Source organism: Diorhabda sublineata, chromosome 5 (genome assembly GCF_026230105.1).
Source record: "Diorhabda sublineata isolate icDioSubl1.1 chromosome 5, icDioSubl1.1, whole genome shotgun sequence".
Classification (NCBI taxonomy): domain Eukaryota; kingdom Metazoa; phylum Arthropoda; class Insecta; order Coleoptera; family Chrysomelidae; genus Diorhabda; species Diorhabda sublineata.
In genome coordinates, this window is record NC_079478.1 from 25,410,685 (window position 1) to 25,433,815 (window position 23,131).

Genomic DNA, 23,131 nt, shown 5'->3' on the forward strand with positions numbered 1-23,131 from the left:
TAGAATAAAAATTTTATTTTATAGAAACAATTTTATCAGTTTCTATTACTCGGAAAAATATGGATTAACGTCTATTTCATGATAATTTTTGTATGGCTGCTGTCCTTATTTAAATTGAATACCAAGAACTGAACGGCAATATTTGCTATATGCAAAAATACCTAATATCATTCATTCGTGTGATTGATTTGAATATTGAAATACTAAATATAAATTGAACATTAACTATCGTATTTCCTACTGATTGAATTTAATATGCATGTCAATTTGAATGTCAAAATATTCTTTTACTCAACATATTCTCCTCTTAATTGGTACATTTATTACAGCGAACCTGCAACGTCTCTAGACCTTTCAAAAAACATGTTACTTCTTGCTCTGCAAACCAGACCTCCATAGCTTTTATTACCTCCTCGCTGGAAGAAAATTTACCGTTCAAACTTTTTTTCAGTTGAGGAGATGATAGTCGGACGGAGTCAAATCTGGTGAATACGGGGGTGTTCTAATAATTCAAACCCTAAATCACGAATTTTTTGCATGGCAGGGGCGTTGTCATGCAAAACAAAACACCTTTGGATAGCTCTCCGCGTCTTTTCTGTTTAATTTTGTGGTCAGAGTGGTCAGTAATGTCTAATAGTAATCTCCAGTTACTGTTCTACCCTTATCATGACAATCTCAAAAAACTGAAGCAAGAACTTTTCCAGCATATTTTTGGACACAAACTTCTTAGGTCTTGGAGAACCAGAGTGTCGACACTCCATCGATTGTTGCTTTGTTTCTGGATCGTAGAAATTTACCAGAGTCTAATCCATAGTAACGATTCGGTTAAGATGCTTCTACCCTTGCACGCTTTTGGTCAACATTCAAACATTTGGGGATCAATTTTGCAGCAATTTTTCTCATGTCCCAATTGACGTGAACTATATGATGAACGCGTTCGTATGAAATATTCAGTGCTTCAGATATCCGTTATAGCCCAATTCGACGGTTTGATAAAGTCATGGAATGAACTGCATCTATATTTTCGGATACTGACACAGAAATTGGCCTTCCCGATCGGTCAGCATCTTCAATGGAAAATTTACCTTTTTTGAAGCTTGCAGTCCAATTGTTGACGGTCGCATACGAAGGACATTAATAACCAAGGGTATCAAGCATATCTTCGTAAATCTGCTTACCTCTTAACCCTTCCAAATACAGGTACTTGATGATGGCTCGATACTCCAATTTCTCGATTTTCGCAATTTCGGTGGACATGTTTTTTCTTTTAATTTATTGCGTAACTCTGCTTTAATTTTTCGACGTCAAACTTTACACTGACACTTGCAATAAGTTATTGTTCGTTGTTATGGTAAAGCAATATTTTGTTTATGCATGGAACTGGTCTAGGCTAATTAGATATCAATACATCCTTGAATATGCAAAAGTATATAAACCGTCTCTGTAATGTATTTACTACAGTTTTAGCTATCTTATCACAAAAATCCTCTTTGTTTATAAAAAATTATACTGAAGTCTTTGGAAGATTAGGTACACTGTATCTTTTGTCAAAATAAATTCAGTAATATAAGAGATTCTCTTGAATTTTTTTTATCAGGTGCTTCATCTGTCGGCTATGATAACGTATGATGCTCATCACATTGAAGTTAATTTGCAAATAGATTACACATTGTTTCCTGATGGTAGTCCGCACTTGACTTTATAATGTTTTTTGTTGATAAGAGAACGCAAACGATATCGAATCTTTCCATTTAGACTGTTCTTTATTTGATGTTGCTCTAACTAACCTCAATTCCAAACATCATCCATATTATACCACATGATACATTTAAGAGCAAACTCTATTTCTATGAGAGATAAGCTTCATTGTCCTATTTTACAATTTTATAGACAGAGACACAATTTTCAATTAGATAATATAAAATAACAATTTCGCGTGTTGATAATTATAATATAGTGTGTGCCAGTAGATTGTAGAATCCTGCCATAAAATGATGAGGTCTTCCAAGCTGAAATGCGTTTGTCAATCTCCTAAATATATTGAATATATTTGCCACTTTTAATTCCCAAGGTAGCTTTTAGCATTGAAGGTGATAGAATAAACATCCAAATTTTTTCTTGTAGTAGGGTAACTATGGATGTGTCTCTCAGTTGAATTGTGAAAAAGTTTGCGAACCAAAAACACAGTTTATAAAATAAAAAAAAAAACAGGGACACTTAAAATTTCTTAAAATAAAATTGTCAACGCGTTCTCCAACTCAAGCCATGAATGTAACAAATACGTGTTTTTTATAATTGAAAGATAGATTTAAAGAAGTGCAAAATACAAGACAGAAAGACAAGCCATAGCGAAAAGTCGAGTCGAACAAAGATTAGAAGTTGTTGAAGCAGTACGTGAATCGAGCTGTTTAGACACAGATTTTATAGCAAAACAAGGAGAGGATAATTTTTCCTCAAAAGTCTGTATATTTACAGAAATACACAGTCAATATGTAGACAAAGAAATTCGATCGAATTTAAAGATCGTATTAAGTCATTGTTTTGTTTCATAGGTTGTAAAACTCCTTTATAGTATAAAATACAAACCATTCAAAAAGAACACTTCGGATTCCATAAAACTTCATATTTGTTAATCAGAGTTTCGCGATCAACACATTCGAATGCCTTAGCAAAAACACAAAAACCGAATCCGTATAAAATTTATTATTGAGTGAGGTATATATTTCATTGAGAACAAAATTATTAGTGCATTTATTAGGTAGAAAACCAAATTGTTGAGATAACAGGATTTTATGTTTTAAAAGAAAGGGTAATAGACGGTTTTTCATTAGTCATTCAATTATCTTCGATAAGATTGGTAATAATGTAATAGGACGATAGTTAATAGTGTTATTTTCTCGCTACCCTTAAGCAGGGGAGCAATTACAGCTGTTTTAGACAGCTAAGGGGATGCCTCTTTTCAAATGATGCAGAAAGGAAGTTTGCATTAAATCAAATCTATCTAAAGGTCTATAGAAGAGACTGTCGGTGATTTTTTTGGAAGGAACGAGAAAAGAAAGAGCATCATGAATTGGAGATATTTTAGAGCTAATATTCTTATTAACGTTCACGAAGTAATTTTAAGTTCGTCTGGGTCGAGGTCAATAGAGTTATATGAACGCGTCTCGTTCCTCAAATCATTAATAACATACCAAGTTTCTTTCGAGAAATCTTCAACTGTGGAGATGCGATTGTTGCAATAATTTTGTTCAATAATTTTGATAATTTTCCGGTACAATAATTTTTAGTTATTGATTTAATTGAGTGTGCGAGGATTGTCTGTGAATTTTTTATTATACAAGAGTGATGTCATATTCTTCGACGAAGTACGTGTTCCTTTCGTAGATCATGATTTGTAATTATTAGTTTCACAAGGGCGGAGAGTAGTGTAGTGTAGTGAAACACCTGAGAGTTTTGTCGAAAATATCCGAAAATTTGAAGTCGACATATTCAAAGAGGTCAATCCAATCATTTGCTAAAGTTATGTAAATCCTCCTCACCAGCTGAGTGTGAGTGGATTCTGGATTAATTACTGAGTGATTCACATCATGGGGTAAGAAGCTGGTAACTATTTGATCTAAAAGTGAGGAGGTCGTTTTGGTAATTCAAGTATGCAAATACACGTGTATATTAAGCTGAAATTACACAATAATATTTATTGAAGATTGCTCCGAATGGAGCAATCATTAGTGGAGTCAATGTTAAGAACACCGTATAAAACTATTTTGCTCTTCAAAAGCAGAGCGTCGAGTAAATTTAGGAGATTTTCGAAAAAATAATGAATATTTCATTGCTATGAATGCATAGTTGTGTTGTAAATGAAAACACAAAAGTATTTTCCACTTATAGAAAATCATAATTTGATACAGTCCTCGCCAGAAGTCAATATTGAAGATCTACCGTGTACTTGATTACCCCTGTTATATGTTATATCTGCTAGTAACTATTTTCCATTGAAAGCTGGTCATTTGCATAACACACACAACATAACATAACATAATATAACAACAAGGGTACATATCTCTTTTCCGAGAATATATTTTTTAAACATTTACTTATATAGGAATCACTCGTTTCTTTTTGGATTGTGAATATATTTTATTACGAATATTATTTGTGCAAGTCTCTTATCATATATCGATACAATCATGATTTTTAATCAATTTTCTTAATAAATTGTTGGAGAGAAATACAATGCCATTATTCTACCACCCAATGACCTAGGACTGATAAAATTTTTGCTCCAATTTGTTGCAATAAACTACAAACTGAAGACATTGATTACATTACTTACTATATCAACAATCACAATTACACTGTACACACAAACAGTGCCTCAAGTTTGGATATCCCAAATGCTTCCAGAAATTCCAACCTAGTAATACATTTCAAGTTACAATACCAGTTTAGAAAAATTACTGCAACATTTGTAGTATTAGTACTGAAATTATAACAGTAGCAGATGAAAGTTTTTCCAAGAAAAACTTCAATGATGACACGATTAGATAGTGGCATCATTATTCTGAATTAACGATTTCCATGTAATAATTATTCGAATAATCCAAATATTGTTTTCTACGTATTAACCTGCTCCGGTTGTTTAAGATTATCAATTAACCACTCAGAGATTATTGAAGGTAAATATCCGATGTTCATCAGTAAAAACGAATTCATTTTATTTTCTATAATAACGCTCATGATCCCTATTGGAACATTAACCGTCGTTAATCGATCGTTAGAAAATAGAATAATAAAACGAGGTGTGAGGTACTATTTAGCACTGATTTCACTTATTACTTTTTCAAGTGGAAATATTTTAAAGAATAGTAATCAAAATTAACTAATCTAGAGTTTTTGAAACAGTTAGTGATATACTGAACACACTACACCAACACTCACAATTACACTGTCTAACGCGCGTTTCGATAACCAAGTTATCATCAGCAGAGACTAAAAAGGTAAACTAAAGCCTATTAACTTGACTCACCTGATATATACTAAGTTGCCTCACTAATAAACCTTCTCCCACAATAAATAATTCCAGTGGGAAAACTTCCTTCGCCAGAATATTCGCATTTATTCCTCAGTTACTAACCTATAGAGTAGACCATAGGTGGGGAACCTGCGGCCTCCGCGAGGTTCTTGTGCGGCCCTTTGCCACCTAGTACAAAATGGTAGAGTTCGTTTCAAACAACTATTGCACATCAAAGCCATGACAGTTTCGCGAAAAATCCCGCCAAAGACAGTCATATTGTAAAATGACGTCAGAATACTAGTCTGATACGGTTCCTAACACGCATGAGTGAGGCTCTGGCCCACAGACCATCCGTTCCAGATTTGGCCACTCGATGTTAATTTTTTAAACAGTTTTTAGCGCCCCCAAGTTGCAATAAGAATGAACTAAACGAAAAAAAAACCGGCTTATGTGTGTGTCTATGTGTGTGTTTCCTTTGTTCTTATTTTTTTCTTTTTTCTTTTTTTATTTAGAAGGAATATTGGGAATAAAGAAATTGTAGAACTTTCAGGTGAGTTTTAAATTATTTATTCGGAGATTTCAGAATTTCAGAAATCAATTATGCTTTTTTCAGAGTATTGCCGAAATGTTGGTTTTATATCCAAATAAATAATTTTTCACTTTACTGAAAATTCCACAATGTTTATGTAATTTACATATCTAAAAGAAACGAATAATGTTCTGTGTAATATTTATTTATTTATAAAATAAATTAAACTTACAAGATACTATTTACAAAATTTGTCATACAGAGCAGCCACATGCTAGCAGACGATATGTTTACATCGATATTAATTGGTTGCATCATCGATTACACAGAGCAATTCATTAGTCAGCTGATTGTCTTTGCAAAAAAAATTAAATTATTGCTAGCAGCTCCAACTACCTTGTCTAAGAAGTGAGCAAAACTCGGTTTCAGATCTCCCATTTGAGCGTCACACCTTGCTTTGGCTTCTCTGATGCGCATCTCTCAACGCTTCCCTGTTGCGATCTTCAACAAACTCTAGTTAACAGTGCGTGCTTATAACAGTTACACAGTTTTATTGTATTTCTAGAAAGTATACTCTTTGTTAAAGATATTATTTGAAATTCGTTTTTCTATCCATCATGTAAAATAGTAAGAGAAAAAAAATAGGTGATGAAAACAGAACATTTAATGTAGAATGGGAGTTAGATTTTATCTTTACTGCTGAGAAAGATTAAATGATGTGTTTGTTGTGCAATACAGTTTTAAGTATATTAAAAAAAAGCGAATGCAAATAAAAGCAGCACTTCAAAAGTTGAAAAATGAGAAGCATCATCAGCAGGCATCTTTTAGTGAATTTGTAAATCAAAATTCCGCTGCAGTTGCTGTTACGTATAAAATAGCATATATACTTGGAAAAAGGGACAAACCATTTAGTGACATTGAAATAATTGAAGAATGTATTGTTGAAGCAGTGAGTATGTTGGATCCAAGAAATGTCGACAAATACAAACAATTACCTCTTTCAAGAAGAACTGTAACAGATCGACAGCACGAATTAGCGCAAAATATAACAAAGCAACTTTATACAATTTTACAAAATGAAGATGTTTATTTTTCAATTGCTTTAGAGAAAAGCACATGAAACAGATTCGGCACAAGTTTTATATTTTATTCGTGCTATAACTAAAGATTTTTAAAGTTACGAAGAACTACTTGCGTTGGGTACACTAACTGCAAGAACTCGCGGAGCCAATATTTTCGAAAACTTCAAAGAAGTATGTAATAAATTACAATTACAATGTCAGTAATTTAGTCAGTGTCTGCACCGATGGCTCACCTTCCATGAGAGGCAAAAAAGAAGGATTCGTTGCTTTGTTAAAAAAGGAAAACTTAAGCTTGAAAAAATTTATATCGTTTCACTAAATTTTGCATCAGCAAAATCTACTATTTTGCAAGACACTCCGGATAGAACCATTGCCATTGTCAACTATATTCGCGTAAATGCAATGCGTCATCGTGAATGTCGGCAGATGTTCTCTTTAGATGAGCAAACGTATAGTGTTGACCTACCATACTACTGCAAGGCTCGCTGGCTATCAACAGGTCAGGTTTTGATAGAAGTTTTGTCTCTACGACGACAAATTTTGAACTTTTATCAAGAACAAGGAAAACAATGTGATCTATCAGATGAAGTATTTCTCAGAAACCTTGCATTTTTGTCTGATATGATGACAAAACAAAACAATTTAAATTTTCACCTGCAAGGTGAAACGGGGTATATTTATGAAATGTGGCAAAATATCCAAGCGTTTAGAAAAAAATTATCATTTTTGAAATCATTGCTTTGTCGATCGGAAATATCTGCAGAACACTTCTCGGAGCTAGCTAAAATGTTAAATGAGCAGAACTGTGAAAATAAACTATTTGATGGATATCTAGGTGTCTTGGATTGTTTAATAGAAGAGTATACTAATAGATTTTCTGAAGAGCACACTCCTGCTATGAAACTGGCATTTGAACCACACTCAATAGATATATCCGAGGCTCCTGCAGAACTACAAATGGAGTTAATTGATTTAGGGGAAGATAGTATCATCAAATCCTCTTTTAACGCTAAAAAGGATCCCTATAGAAATCTGGAAAAATGCTGTTGAATATCCATGCCTTCGAAAACATGCTCGCCGTTTACTTTCCTGCTTCAGAAGTACCTACTGTTGCGCGACAACATTTTCTCTCATGTCAAAAATAAAAACATATTTAAGAACGCAAATTACAGATGCACATTTAAAGGATCAATTAAGCTGTGTGTTAGGAATCTTGATCCAAATATATAATTTCTGTCAAACAAAAAACAAAGTCAAATATGTCACTAACTTAGTGAATAAAAAAATATTTTTTATTTTATTTTTTTATTATATTTCCATTTTATTTTATATGTATATTATATTTAAAATTTTGTAGTATTATATTTTATTTTTTCTATATAATGCGATAAATTGTGAAATTGTAAAAAGGTTCCCCACCTCTGGAGTAGACTATAAGGAATAGACTCTTTGTAACTATTTGATCCGATCTTACACTTAACAATTTCGATGATTTCCAATGCTCTATTATTATTATTATTCTTATCAATTTTACATTATTAGTATTTATTGATGATTATAACTGGCAACGTAATTGGATTTTTCGGTTCGTCCATACTTCATATGTGCTATTTAAACCGGACATTAACGGATTTCTTAGTCTTCCTAATATATTTCCAGTCAAAATCACTACAGCTAATTTCATATATACCATTATTTTCCAAATTTGGTATTTTATCCTTTTTTAAGAAATTCCAAGTAATGGATTCCACCAGGAGAACTGATGGAAATGTGAAACACCTGTAGCTTCTTCTGTCATTTCGGATCTTCCAGGGACTATTTGTTTGGTGGGTCTGTCCGTGTATGATGATCCATTTATTAAGTTTCAATGATATCGTCATGCCAGGCAGCTGTCTACATTCTTTTGCCTCAGAATTCTATTTGTATAGGTGCAACCAGATGCCAGCATTCTTCCTTGTGCAGCATCACCAGGTTTTTCCAATGCAATTATTTTAGCGGGAGAAAGTTTATAGGAGGGAAAATTTTATATTAAAGAGGTAAGTCAAGTTAATTGGTTTCGGTTTACCTTCAGTTCATCTCTGAAGACAATAACTTGGTTATCGAAACGCGCGTCAGACAATGTACAAAATTCATGGTAAAATCTTTGTTTTGGCCTTATGCATTCTATAAAGCAAAATATAACTTCTATCTCATATATATGGTAGAGTTTTTTTAAATAGAAGCAATTTTAAACATATCAGACAGCTACAAGAACTAGGAGGTGCCTATTGGCCGGCGTTGATAACATTTCAAATAGATTTTCCGATTTGCTAACGTACATTCAATAAAAACATGTGGAATGATAATAGATATGATACATTCATATCTAATTGACGGATAATCTCTGTACACAAGATAAGATATCGCAATATTTATAGTCTATAGAACCTAGAATGCAACAGTAACATCATATTCTCGTGATATTTGTTGATATAAAGTAGTGAAAGTAGAGGTGAGCCTATATTTTTCTTATTGGAAGATGTGTGTGTGTGAATGTGGATATTCTCTTCCGATTGTTATTTCAGTCGATAAGTTAGTAAACTATATTTTCGTTCCTATAGAAATATGTTTTCAACATTCTTTTAACAGTTTTGTACCTTGCAAGAATTGTTGTGATAGCCAGCTATAACAAGTGGCAAATTTTACCGAAAATTCTCATTTTATATTTTTGGATATATACATTATATAAATATATAACAACTTAGGAATTCAAACAATTATTCGCTCATATATAACTCGGTTAGAATAATAATTTGAGGTTCATTTAAAACTCTCCAAATTTTATTTGATTATTTTCAAGAATCCACATAATTCTCGACTCGAATTTTGTGGTAACACACCTTTCAGTCTTGTAGCCAAAAAATATTGTTATTTCTGTCCATACGATTTTAAGTTGGTTCACTTGGAATAGAAATATTATATAGATTATATTTGACATATTATACATTTTCTATTACAGAAAATTTATTCGCAATCAACCAAGTCCCAATTAGAATATTGATTGGGAAAGTAGAATTTTTGTGAGATATCGTAACAAGTTATGATAAAGTGACATTGAAATCCCAAGATTGATTTGTTCACACTGATAAGTCGAATTATAAATATCCTCCCAAAAGTAGAAACCAGGACACGTAGTGTTAATCAAATGTGTAATTTTTCCAGCACAATAGTTCATTAATATACACTGCTGGACTGAATATTTGGTACATGTCGTGAATTGAGGTCAATTCAAGAATTCATCCTGTTTTCTCCAAACCTTATCTCTTTATATAGCTCACTTATTCACTATTTTCCCCGAAATATGAGCTCTTGCTTTTCTATTAACATTGACAGTAATGTCGTCAATACTAGATGAACTTAATGATTGCTTTAAGCACCTCAACTTCGATATAATGCATAGTGACAAATATGATATAAAAAAAACTGAAGTACCTAATGATGGATACACTGTACCCTAACTTCTACATCAGCAGCCTCAATTACCCTACTCTTCAAGGAAAAAATATTGTTTCCCTTCGATCTCTGAGATTATAACAATGTTGGAACTTGATTATCGGAACGTGAAACAATTCCATACATCTCCTCTCTAGTAGCTAGAGCATGACAACATATGGTTTTGGTGAAACCCACAGAATGTTCTTATGAGGATATATCTCGACGCCGAGCACTCTGGAGTATCCAGGGCTGATACATATTTTTGTTCACATTTTTCAGTCATTCGAAAATAAGTGTTACGCATATAAATTGCTCCATTCCTACTAAAAATCATCCTATTGTGATAGCCCTGTTCATTATCTTCTTGCATGTACCTTAGCAATTTCATAGGAGACTAGAAGACATGCTGCCATATGTTATAACTGATACGTAATTATATGGAACTTTCCCAGATTTGGTAATTGATTCTTTGGATCTTTGAATATCTGCAATGATTAATTTCACAAAAGTATTCTTCTATATTCGCTACCAAAGAACTAGAGACAGGAAAACGATAATAATGCCTTTCTTCATGCAATAAGCTGATTCCCATGTTATAGTCGCATTAAACTTTCTTTTTATTTTCCAACATATTCTCAATTTTTGAAATCTGGTGCTCTCCAAGTTGTATTATTTTTTTTAGAAGTCAATTGTCCACTAATCTACCATCTTTTGAGTTATCTTCTAAGTTTTCTTCTGCCCTTTCTTGTCTTGAGGATTGGATCTTACACATACCCTCTTTTTTGTTATTCTTATTTAGTTTTATGAATTATTCGGCCGTATTGGTGTCTTATATCCACATATCTTATTTTGCTGTTTCAGTCGGTTGTTATCTTCCAATCTGGTCTCAACAAAAAAAATAGTCTCCATTTCAAAAGACCTATGCGTAAATGTCTCGATGCTGTATTTCCTGGTAGATCAAAAAGCAGAAGGTGATCAATTCAATTGCTACTGATATAACTAGTGATATGACTCATTATAGAGGCGTTCTTGAGAAATGTTTCCAAGGAAAATCTAGAAATACTGAGCACGAATAAGAAGTGAGTGTAGATCTATTTCGTTGAGTCAATGGAAACTTAGCGAAGAGAGGTAGAAGGCCCATTTATATATAAGAGGTACGAGCACACTTCAAGGAAACTTTCTGGGACATGATAGCATAATATCTATTTAGTGGTGTTCCAGTTGCGAAATTTATTGGACGATCCTGATTTTTACAAACTACTAGCTTTATTCTGATATTATTCAAGACAAAGGTGCCACAAGTTCCTGAGCCATTTTTATATTGATATTTTTGAGTAAAAAATTGTTATCTAGTGAAAAATTCTCGCTTCTTATATTTTTTATATAAATCAACATGTTTACATCAAATATATGATATGATTCAGATCAATGAAGATTGGGCTAAACTGTTGCGATAAATTTTTAAAAGTTTATAGTCAAAATAACGAGGGAATTTTGTAGATAGTAACAATGGCATATAATGGTCCACCACGCCACCATCCACCAGGACACTACCCACCAGGTCCTCCTCCACCACACTGGCAACAACCACCCCCTCATGCACATCATCATCATCATCATCCGCCACCACCACCGCCACCTCCACCACAAGATGATTGTTGTAGATGGTGCTGTGGACTCAGTTGCTTGACATTTCTCTGCTGTTGTTTATGCAGAGACTGAAAATGTAAGATGTACTTATACTTAATTTGTATGAAAAATATTGTATTTTTTCATTTCATATCCTTTGTGCAGAATATACGGTTGAAATATATAAGGTTGGCAACTGAGTACTTTCGCTTTTTAATGATAGAAAGCCTTGCTTACCTAATTTCGTCTTCTAATATCATATGAACTACGAGCTATCAATTTAAGGTTTTTTGAAGTTGGAGTAACTCTCACTTTGGCCTTTTGAATCCCCTAATATTAATGATAATAGGAATGAAGATTGGACGAATCTGTTCTTGAAAATTTTTACAATGAGAATGATGTAGCAGAATAACTCAATAAATAATTCATAAACACGTAAAAATATTAATTTTTTGTATAAACTGTTTTTTAAATATCTTGAACTTCCAATGATTTATTATTATTTTCAGTTATTTTCTCCAATAATGATCAAGATTATTATTCTTTATTACAATTTGTTTGTGTAGATGAGCTTATCATTATCGATAATTGGTTAGAAATATTTTTAAAATGAAGTAGCTTAATAGATACTGATGTTATAGGGATCATAATAATACTTAGTCATTATGGTACCAGTCATATCGTCATCCGAGTCTGATAAGATTGCGTGAATCGTAATTATTATTTTTGAACTGAATTTCATAAGAAATTCTACATTTCCTTTGATAAAAAAATTCTTGTTACATTTGAGTACGTGTATATTAACTTCAATTCCAATAATGCGAGTGTAAATAAAACTTTTTTTCTAATACCATTGCCAAAGTAACTTATTAAGTATTGTAAAATAACTTATTGCCCGCAATTTGAGATTCTGGAAATTTAGCTGAATTAATGCTCCGAAAATATTTATGTGTACGGAAAAACCATATTATGGAAGTTAAATGGAAAGAGAGGTTTTCGCATACAAAAAAAGTTTTACTTTACTTTGCGCAGCCAGTTGATGATTGATTAAAATAGTTGGAGTAAATAGAAGTTATGTTATTGCTTTTATGACACCAAACTGATTTTTCAAATGGTTCAAAATTTTCATCTATTGTGAAGTTCTTACAAGAGGTGGAGAATACAAAATATTATTGAAAAGCGAAGCACGACAATTTATCAAGAAACTACCAATTGGATCATTACCATGCCTTTGTTCAATATCATTTCATAATATTGAGTATTACATCCAATCATTATATTACTCGCCCTAATTCAGCATGTAATTTCAACTCTTGTTGATACAATGGATTGCTCCATCATATTATTATGATATGTTTTGATGGAAACAAATATGGAATTATATAATTCTACTTGTGAAAGTGTTTATCGTTTAAGCCCCTTTGATTCTAGTTATGTGTAGAGAGCTATAAATATATCAAATATCATTCTTATCAATCAATAAATAACAAATCTGTCTCATAAAATTTGATGTGAGAAGTTGGGATATGATATTAATTCAGTAATTTTCATTTTCAGAATTATGGAAGGATGATTTAGATGAAAAAAACAAGCACAAATAGGTAGTTTTGTTTATTGAGGTTATTTAAAATGATTTTTTATGTGAGTTCATTGTATAAGGTTTTTTCTCGAAAATACATAATATACAAAATCAATTTACTAATGTATTCATTTTATCGGGCGAAAGGTGAAGTTCGGAAAGATTCGGTTGAAACTTTGGACACTTGTATCTATGAATATGAACTGGACATATACTGCATTGGTCATTCGATATAATCTTTCTGCAACGGATTTTACATCTAAAAGCGTCTTCACAGAAATTCAAGAGGAAAATACAGAACGATTAAGTGTGATTCTATTGTCTTGCTTTGATTGTCAATTGAGCGTGATGGGTCAAAGCAACTAAAAGTCTCAAACTCCACTTCTGATTATTTATATGAAATTATTACTTTGATGAAATTGAAGCAATTGTATCATTCTATAATTGACGTTTATTTCGAAACAATTTCCTTGAACTGTGATTCATGATTTATCTAATCTATATATTTGATATGTGTTACTCTAATTTTCACTCTCAAAGTATCTGTAATATGTGGAAGTTTCAATTCAAATGAAAATTCTCACTTCGAAAAATGCTTGTACCTGTTGATTAATATTTCCAATCGTTATTTCTAGCACGATAATAACCTATAGCGGGATCCCAATTTTGGATATATATTGTTATCGTTAATTTTTCCACTTTAAAATATATTTTCAATAATCAATAACAAATCGGGGTGAACTGGGTTTATACTTCTTATTCCTGCTTCTAGCTCCTCTAAATTTTCCAGTGTGCTTTTAGTCTATATAGGATTCAAATCTCGGTAATCATTGTGTAGGTCCGGTTCTACCCATTTTGGAAATAAACCATCTAAATATTAAGGAGAGATTCTCGCAGAAGGAAACCCAGTATCTCTTCGTTAGTACAGGGTTATGAAATAAATTATTCTATCACGGTACGGTAAGGAATATGAGGTAGTGCTAATCCGCTAAATCCAATCCAATCTATATACACTTCATAAACTAACAGAGTATTCGAAAGTCTGTAATCGGGCTCACCCATACAATAGGTAAGCCCAGAATATACCACCGAGTAAAATTATGAATTGAATTTCAGTAGTAAATGATTTAGTGGCACCCCATAATGGATTTTAATAGATAGTTTCCACTATTTTCCTTTAGACCGGTATGCTGAATGTGAGGACCACATTAGGTGTATGGTTTTGAACTCAAAAAAGCATGTAGATTATGATTTTGAATGTTGCCAGAAATCGTAATGGTCAATTTTTGTTTTATACCCCTCGTTTTTAGACATCTTGTAAATAGACTGAACACATGCTTTGGTATCATTGGAACGTTTGTTTTAGTGAGAATATCCAATTGGTTCTTATGATTAAAGATACTCACAGGTATTACTGATATAAAAAAACAAATTTGTATAGACCATAAGAGAAACTATAGTTATCAATCTTTTTTATTTCGACAATCATTAATTAGAGATTTGCATAAAGAAACATAGAAACATAATCAATATGTAATTTATCACAAGAGCAAACCATTCTCTCACAATTGGATTCACATTGTTGAATCAACAATTCTGGCAGTGGTTGCTTGGGGGTAAAAATTATCCTTTCATAACCTAAAAAGGTGTAATTAATAGGCTGCAGTTAAGTTTGGTTAGCATTCACCCATACATATGTTTGTGCTAAAGCTCTTGATATATGTAAAGTAGAGCATCTTATGTGCAAATAACTTTGAGTGGAAACCTATATTTTGGGAAATTAACTTATACTGAAGTTCATCAGCTGATGATTTTTTTCAAAAAGGAATACAAATGTTTCTCAATTCTTTTAGCTGTTCGACACTTAGGTACGGATTTCTTAAATTCTTGAGAGCTTCTTGTACAAAATTCAACGATGCAGCTTCCAAAGCACTTTTTTTCGAGCCAAATCTGTGAGTCGAATTGCAACCACACATAGCGTGTAGTGCTCGCAAAACACCACAAATATTTTCTCCAAGGGATTGAGCACCCAGATAATATCCTGAAATAAATTTATCTTGACTTGCAAGCTTGTTCCAGAAGTAAATTCCGAGAATGGAAAAATATGTATCATTTCATTCTGATATGGCCAGGTTTGAGTCAGGTACTGCAAACAATAGAGAACCTTGCAATTTTGAACATTTTCTTGGATAATCAAATCATCCACAAATATATTTTTTCTTCACTAATATAAGTTGAAATGCAATAAACAATTCTGAGGAGTAAAGTCTGTATCACTTTCTATTTTCTTCTTCTTCTTTTTCAACGGTTTGTTACTTTTTAAACACTGATTAACGCTTTTAGATTTGGAGTTTTCATTAAATCATCCATCTTATCACAAAAATAAAACATGACAATTCGTTTAGTTCTCCTCTTAACATTTATCACTTATAGTGACATTGTCCGTGCTTTATTTTAAATAAAACACACTAATAACACACACTACTGCAGAAAACCTGAATATTTTCACTCATATACGCAAAAATAAACCGTTATGGGATACAAATTCTTTTCTACTGACTACTCCAAGAGCTATGAGTCAGCAACGTGCCGAGCAGAGAGAAAGGTGGCAAAGGGACCCGTAGAGCTGCCGGAAACATGTGATTTTCTATTATGTAGGGTCTCAGGTGAAAGAATTTGAGCATAGTTCACATTTTGTGTACTCAACTCCATCCAGAGCCTGGACTATTTTGCAAAGCATTTAACGTGATGGAACCTAACAATTGTAAGAAATTCGAAATGAATAACAATATACATTAGTATTAATGCATTTACAGATATATTCGAGTTTAAATGTTTATATATTTTTATATAATTATATATAATGTACACAGATACAGCAATTAGTAGAGGAGACAAAAAAGTTATTCGGTATTGTGAAAACAAAAAACAATTATGATGACATCGATAGAAGCTGGATTACAACGGGTCCACTTATTTGAAATTTGAAAACGGAGAAAACGCGACAATCATGTGAAAAATATAATGAATCAGTGTGTTACGAACAATCGTTCAACCTAATTCTCTATAAGGATACCTCCAAAACTGAATCCGATGTCGGTTGCTAAGTCACTACAAACCACGAACTTATAAGTTCTGTCCGGTTACCTTCAACGTGTAGTGTTTACATTGGTGAGCTATACAGTATCCTTCAAGCTTTCTAATTTATCTCTACTCCTTAGAAACATAGCGCTATGTGTACTGACTCCCTTTTATCCATACAGTCAATTGAAACCAAACTCTCATTGCTCTTGATATAACAATCTCGCCCATCTGACTTCCACCGCACACTGGAAGCGCTAAAAACGAATCTGCAGATCGCCATGCCAAAGACTCACTTCAAAATTCATTCAAGAATCTTGGCGCGATATATGGAGCAAGAATACTACAGTACTATACAACATCCACCCATCTACTTCTAACCTGCCCCTAAACTTTTTGAGAAGTTGTGACAATAAGAAGACTCAGAATCAACTACACAAAACTTACTCACGGCTATTTGATGTCGTCAGAAAGTCATCCTGTCTGCCAAAGTTGTCACGTTCCTGTATCTGTTGAGCACATCCTCACTGACTACAGAGAATACTCTACCGCATACCAGCAGTTTGATATGAAAACCAACAGCTAACTACCCGACAGAAGTGAAAAAATTCCTAGAGTTTCTTCGAGCCACCAAACTGTATGAGAAAATATAATTAATTTATGTATCGCAATAGATTTTGTAATATTTATCTAGCTCATGTATCATATGATTCTTTTGGTATGCCAATGACCAGCGTTGTCGAGGCACATTCAAATGCATATATAGGGTAAATGGGGGTAAAAGAACGCATAGGGCAAAGGGTACGATTCGATTTGAAATCAGAGGGAAAATGAATTTTGTTGTTTGTGTTGACACCAATACTTTTTACTTTCAAAGTTCCGTCTATGAAGGTTACGGTTTTTATTTGTTGGTGGCTTTTTATTTTGGGAAAATGAGGTGAATTTATGTTTCTTGATTTTCATAAAATAATAGCCAAATTTTAACAAATTATTTTTGTTAGTCCAAATTCCTTTTGTCTAATTTTGGAAAACATACTAAAATATTATATTGAGTGTTCATCCAACCGAATGTTTACAATGTTGCATATCAACGGCCATCTATTTAGTATTTTCTGCATTGATGTGCCAATTTTCTCGTTTCAATAGGACAAATTTGCAAATTTTTGCTGCTCCAAATTTATATCTTATTTCAAAGATTTTAAAACAAACATTAGACCAATTTATAACATTGTCACGGGAGCACGCTATCTAACTGCTCCAAATATGATTAATTATAGTTGAAACAATAAAGAAATGGTGGGTAACCATTGAATTATGTTCTAGATCATTCTGGAAGAGATAGATTATTACTAAACATTTTTAAATTGGTACAACGAAATACAGGACGTAATTGCTCATATGAAATTAATATGGACCTTTTCTATAACATAATTTCGTCAGCCCAACCCTTTCCGTGATATTATCCTCAAAAAGTGGTAATTAGAATCATATCATAATCATTTTTTTTTTTAAATTTCAGAAACTTGACGTCTTATCATCCATATTTACACCTATTCACAACCGCTTATCCGAAAGAAATTCATCCAACACTTGTCGTTCCCGAACGACTAGAAATGTAATGGTAGAACGAGCAATTTTATATGAAATTTATGTACACCCGGAAACAAGCACTCTAAGTATCAGCTATTTATCTGTGTGCAGACTTTCCTCAACGAGTTAGATTTTATGAATCGTTGACCCACGAAATGCGACATCATTTCGTTCGAAATATTTTGTCAGTGAACGTATGAATTGTTTTTGTAGGAAGTAACTTAATTAATCTGCCTCAACTATCAAATGGAATCTCTCACGCAAATTTTCTCGAAAATAATCTCCCTGAACTTCTTAAAGACATACAATGCAATATCAGACAAAATATGTGATTCATGTCATATCATTCATATCCCAATGGTTGTATTGGTCGAGTAGGATTCCACCGTTGGCCTTCTCGATCTCTAGAGTTCAATCCTTGTGATTTCTATTCACGTGGTTAACTTAAACATTAGTCTACACGATACCCATAGCTAATATGAACGATTTGAAGAATCGTATGCAAATAGCGTTTGACACCATAAGAAATAAACCTCAAATATTTGAATGTATACCGCTATTCATGACATGTGTGCTACGTTCATGTATTTTGGCTAGAAGTAGTTATTTCCAGCATTTATTATGAATCATTACATTCAACATCTTCACTGTTTACCGAACAATTAATTAAAAATAATTAAACATGGAGTTTTTTTTAGTCTGCAACTGATGGTTTTGGGAAAGAAGTTAAGAATAACATATATTTCCATAGAAAATAAGGATTTTAAGGTATAATATTATTTCATAAAACTGTAATCTGTGAAAAAAAATTCTAGCTTTCCTGAGGAAAATAATTGAAACTTAATTTCAGTCACCACCTTTTAATGGTGATTTCTCGGAAACAGGTGGGCTGAATTTTGTCGCATGAATTTATAAACACCCTGTAGAAGGCAGGAGTGCACAGAATGGGGAGATAGATATAGAAGATAAGTAACCAGCGAATTAAAGTGTTATATTTTTTTGAGGTGATAGTTATAAAAGTGTTAATAGTGTTCTAATTAGTATAGGTAATTATTGTGAATAAAGTTGTTTTTAATTTACATAAAAAATGATATTTCTCATCACCAGAAAAGTTCAAATATTTACACTTTCAATTTTGTTGACATATCAAATTCTCAAATATTTTTACTAGGATACATACTCCAAGTTTTATTTCATATGATATTTCGTTTTAATCCTTGAAATCATTCGTGTTTGAAATTGTGATAATCTCAACTTATAAGGATCGGCTCAAATAATGGGGATTTGAACGAGTTTAATGATTTATTGTTTAATACGTATTAGAAGTAGTTAAGAAGATGAAAATGAATATCAGGATCCCCAGCTATCTACATGAGTTTCTTTTCTTTCCTTAAGCCTTGTGTCTTCACTTCCTAATAGTCCCTACTAACTGTTATTCAACGAATAACGAAAAATTCGGTTTCTTTACCTTCTGATAAATTAAACCTCTCAATAAATTGAGTTATTTGCTAAATATATTAAAAGTTGAGTAAAGTTGTTATTAATTTACATAACAAATTATATTTTTCATCACCAGATAAGATTAAATAAAGTTTAAAAATCGTAATGTATAAGGATCGATTCAAATAACGGGGTTTTACGGGGTTTTGAAGTAATTTGATAACTTATTGTTGAAAACGTATTAGAAGTGGTTGAGAAGATACATTTGCATCACATCAGGATTCTTTTCTTCCGGTCCGGGTTTCTAATAACTATAACTACTAATTATTATTTACCAAATAACCAAAAATTCGGTGCATCACCTAATAAATTGAACATTCGAATAGATTTACCAAATAAATTATTAGGCAGTCACAAATGTCAATTGAAGAGTTACTAGAAACTTAACCTAAAAATTATACATCAAAAGTGGTTTGTTTATTGTACCTATTTTATAAGTTCGTTTTTAAAAGTAGTTGTCATACAAATAATTAAATATCTAGTATGGATGCTTTCCAAGATCATTACAATGATGATGATGAATTTTATAAAAGGTTGCGCTTACAGAAATCCACCAATTATCTCATCTCAACACTCCTGATACAATTTATAAACCATATATTAAGTTATACAATGTATTCCTTTTTTTATGTTCCATTAACGTATTGTCTCGGATTACCTTATTTTGTCTTATATTGTGTGATAAATCCAAATATTTGACTTGTATTGTATTCGTTGAAATTTATTTTAAACTGACCGTCTCCTGACGGGAACTCAAGCGTCTCCATATAACCCTTAGAAACTTAAAGTTTCATTTACTTGATGATTGATGTGATTCTAAGGATCATAAATTTAATCCATTATAGCTTTTGCATACAGTAGAATTAGTATTTAAGAGAGCATAGTATGTTCTTAATAATGTTGAAATCCAGTGAGTATCTCCTACCTTTAGATATTAGTGGGGATCTTACTAAGTCAGGGTAGTCGTAAAGACGAGATATGTAACGAGTGTTAATTCGATCGTTAGAAATCTACATCAATAAACAAATTATAAACTAAATACAGCCCCTTATCATTTTAACAAATCGGTCCTTCGAATACAAGCAACAGATAACAATTCGTTGTTTACAATTTTTGAATCAAATGTAACTTAATATCGACATTTGATATGCTAATTAGAATTCATTATCTTTTTGAATTTCGAATAATACCATAGCAAAAAGTGATATTTTTTCACAAACAATCTATTCATTCTATTGGCGAGTGATAAACATTAAAATATTTTCGAAGTTGATCTATAAAATGAAAATATTGTGTAGAGGAATATTCCACGCTCAAATGATTTGACATGGAACCACATTTGTTATGTAAAACACATTTGATGTTGATATCAGACTGCAAAAGGTTGCATATAGTTGTGAATTTTGTATGTAACGACATTTCTTATATATATATATATATATATATATATATATATATATATACAGTGCTTTTCAGATTTTTCAGATAAAAGTATCCACCTTTAATAACTTTTGTAATACTGGTATTTAGAAAAAATCCAAAAACACGTCAATTTATGTTGGAAGGGGCAAGCATTATGGCTTATTTAAACTTACTGGAAAAGCCACCCCCTCACCCCTAGCAGCATCGCCTTTATTTTTTTAAATTACTTTTCATATTTTTTATGTAAAATTTGGATACTCCTCTTTGAGCTGATTTCAAAAATGTATAATACTTGTAGGTTAAAGTGGTTAGTTTATGAGATAAACAATTTTTCTTTTAAGAGCACAAATTTTACTTATTATTTATTTTCACCTTATGTGCCTGTACTAAAATGGGTTGTACAACAGTTCAAACTCTCTAATCTTTTTAACTGTGCTATTTATTATGAAGTTACAATAAGTGTTCAAAATGAGTACCATTCACTTCCATACAATGGTATAATCTATTTTGAAATGCCTCTCTGACATTGCTTAATACGGCTGGATTTAATTGTCGACATTCATTTTCTATCCTCTCTCGTAAATCATCCAGAGATTCTGGTTGGGTAGCATAAACTTTTGTTTTTAAATACCCCCATAAAAAGAAGTCTAGGGGTGTTAAATCCGGTGACCTAGGTGGCCACTCCATCATCTGCCCCCTTCTACCTATCCAACGAGCGGGGAATGTTTCGTTTAAAAATTGTCGGACAGGCATAGCATAGTGTGGGGGAGCTCCGTCTTGTTGAAATACCAGTAAATATTCGGAAAGGTTATCATCATTTTCTATTATTGTTGTAATACGTGGGTCAACCCCTTCCCTGAGTAACTCAAGATATAATTCACCATTTAAATTTCCGTTGATGAAGAAAGGTCCGACAATGTGGTCACCTAGGATACCACACCAAACGTTTAACTTTTGGGGATATTATGTATGCAATTCACGCATAATATGTGGATCACTTTCAGCCCAATATCTACAATTATGCCTACTTACTAAGCCATTTAATGACTATGAGCATTCATCAGAAAAGCAAATATTGTTTAACAATTGTGGATTGTTATTGATAATTTGCGTCATTGATTCGCAAAACTCTAGACGACGATCAAAATCATCTTCATTCAACTCGTGCACCAACTTAACTTTGTATGGGTGGTACTTGAATTTTTGTAGAACTCGGAAAACTGTAGAAGATGAAACACCGATCGCTCTACTTATTGTTGACAACGATTGGGGTTGTTGAGCCTCTAAGCTGACTTGCCCTAAAATTGCCACTTGGATTGCTCCGTTATTTACGAGTCCCTCTCGCTTATGCACTTTATTGCAAACAGACCCTGTTGTGGTAAATTTCTCCATCAGTTGAATTACATACTTATGAGGTGCATGTCTTCCGTCATGTAATTCGTTAAATATTCTAGCAGCAGCTCTTGCACAATTATCATTTTGGTAGTATAAACCTACAATTTCAATTCTTTCTTGCAAAGAGTAAACCATTTCAGAGAAACAAAATAAATAATGTATCAAATTACATTATCAATAGTGATTACAAATTCTAGTTGACAATGTCAAACTTTAATAAAAAGTAGAGTTTTTTGTTGTTTGGATTTTTTAAGTAGAATAAATAGCACAGTTAAAAAGATTAAAGAGTTTGAACTGTTGTACAACCCATTTTAGTACAGGCAAATAAGGTGAAAGTAAATAATAAGTAAAATTTGTGCTCTTAAAAGAAAAATTGTTTATCTCATAAACTAACCACTTTAACCTACAAGTATTATACATTTTTGAATTCAGCTCAAAGAGGAGTATCCAAATTTTACATAAAAAATATGACAAGTAATTTAAAAAAATAAAGGGGATGCTGCTAGGGGTGAGGGGGTGGCTATTCCAGTAAGTTTAAATAAGCCATAATGATTGCCCCTTCCAACATAAATTGATGTGTTTTTGGATTTTTTCTAAATACCAGTATTACAAAAGTTATTAAAGGTGGATATTTTTATCTGAAAAGCACTGTATATATTTATATGTATATATAAATTGTTCCAACCGTTATATTCGACGCTAGTAAATATGGCTTAAATAATTTGTCATTGAATAGATCTGAAAGGATAACTATTAGGAAATTCAAGATGCCTTTAGACCAACATAATTATTCCACAGTAGTGGATTCAGACTGATAACGAAACGCCTATAGACAA

General features: G+C 32.3%; 1 protein-coding gene and 1 long non-coding RNA gene across 2 annotated transcripts in view; one reads left to right on the forward strand and one right to left on the reverse strand.

Annotated features, from left to right (window-relative positions):
- Positions 1-23,131, reverse strand: part of LOC130444186 (alpha-2C adrenergic receptor) — an 877,544-nt gene that overhangs the window by 682,654 nt on the left and 171,759 nt on the right. The window lies entirely within an intron of this gene.
- LOC130444189 (uncharacterized) lies at positions 9,033-13,405 on the forward strand. The gene is made up of 3 exons (XR_008909925.1): positions 9,033-9,116; positions 11,600-11,825; positions 13,286-13,405. It is a non-coding gene; the product is annotated as an uncharacterized LOC130444189 (long non-coding RNA).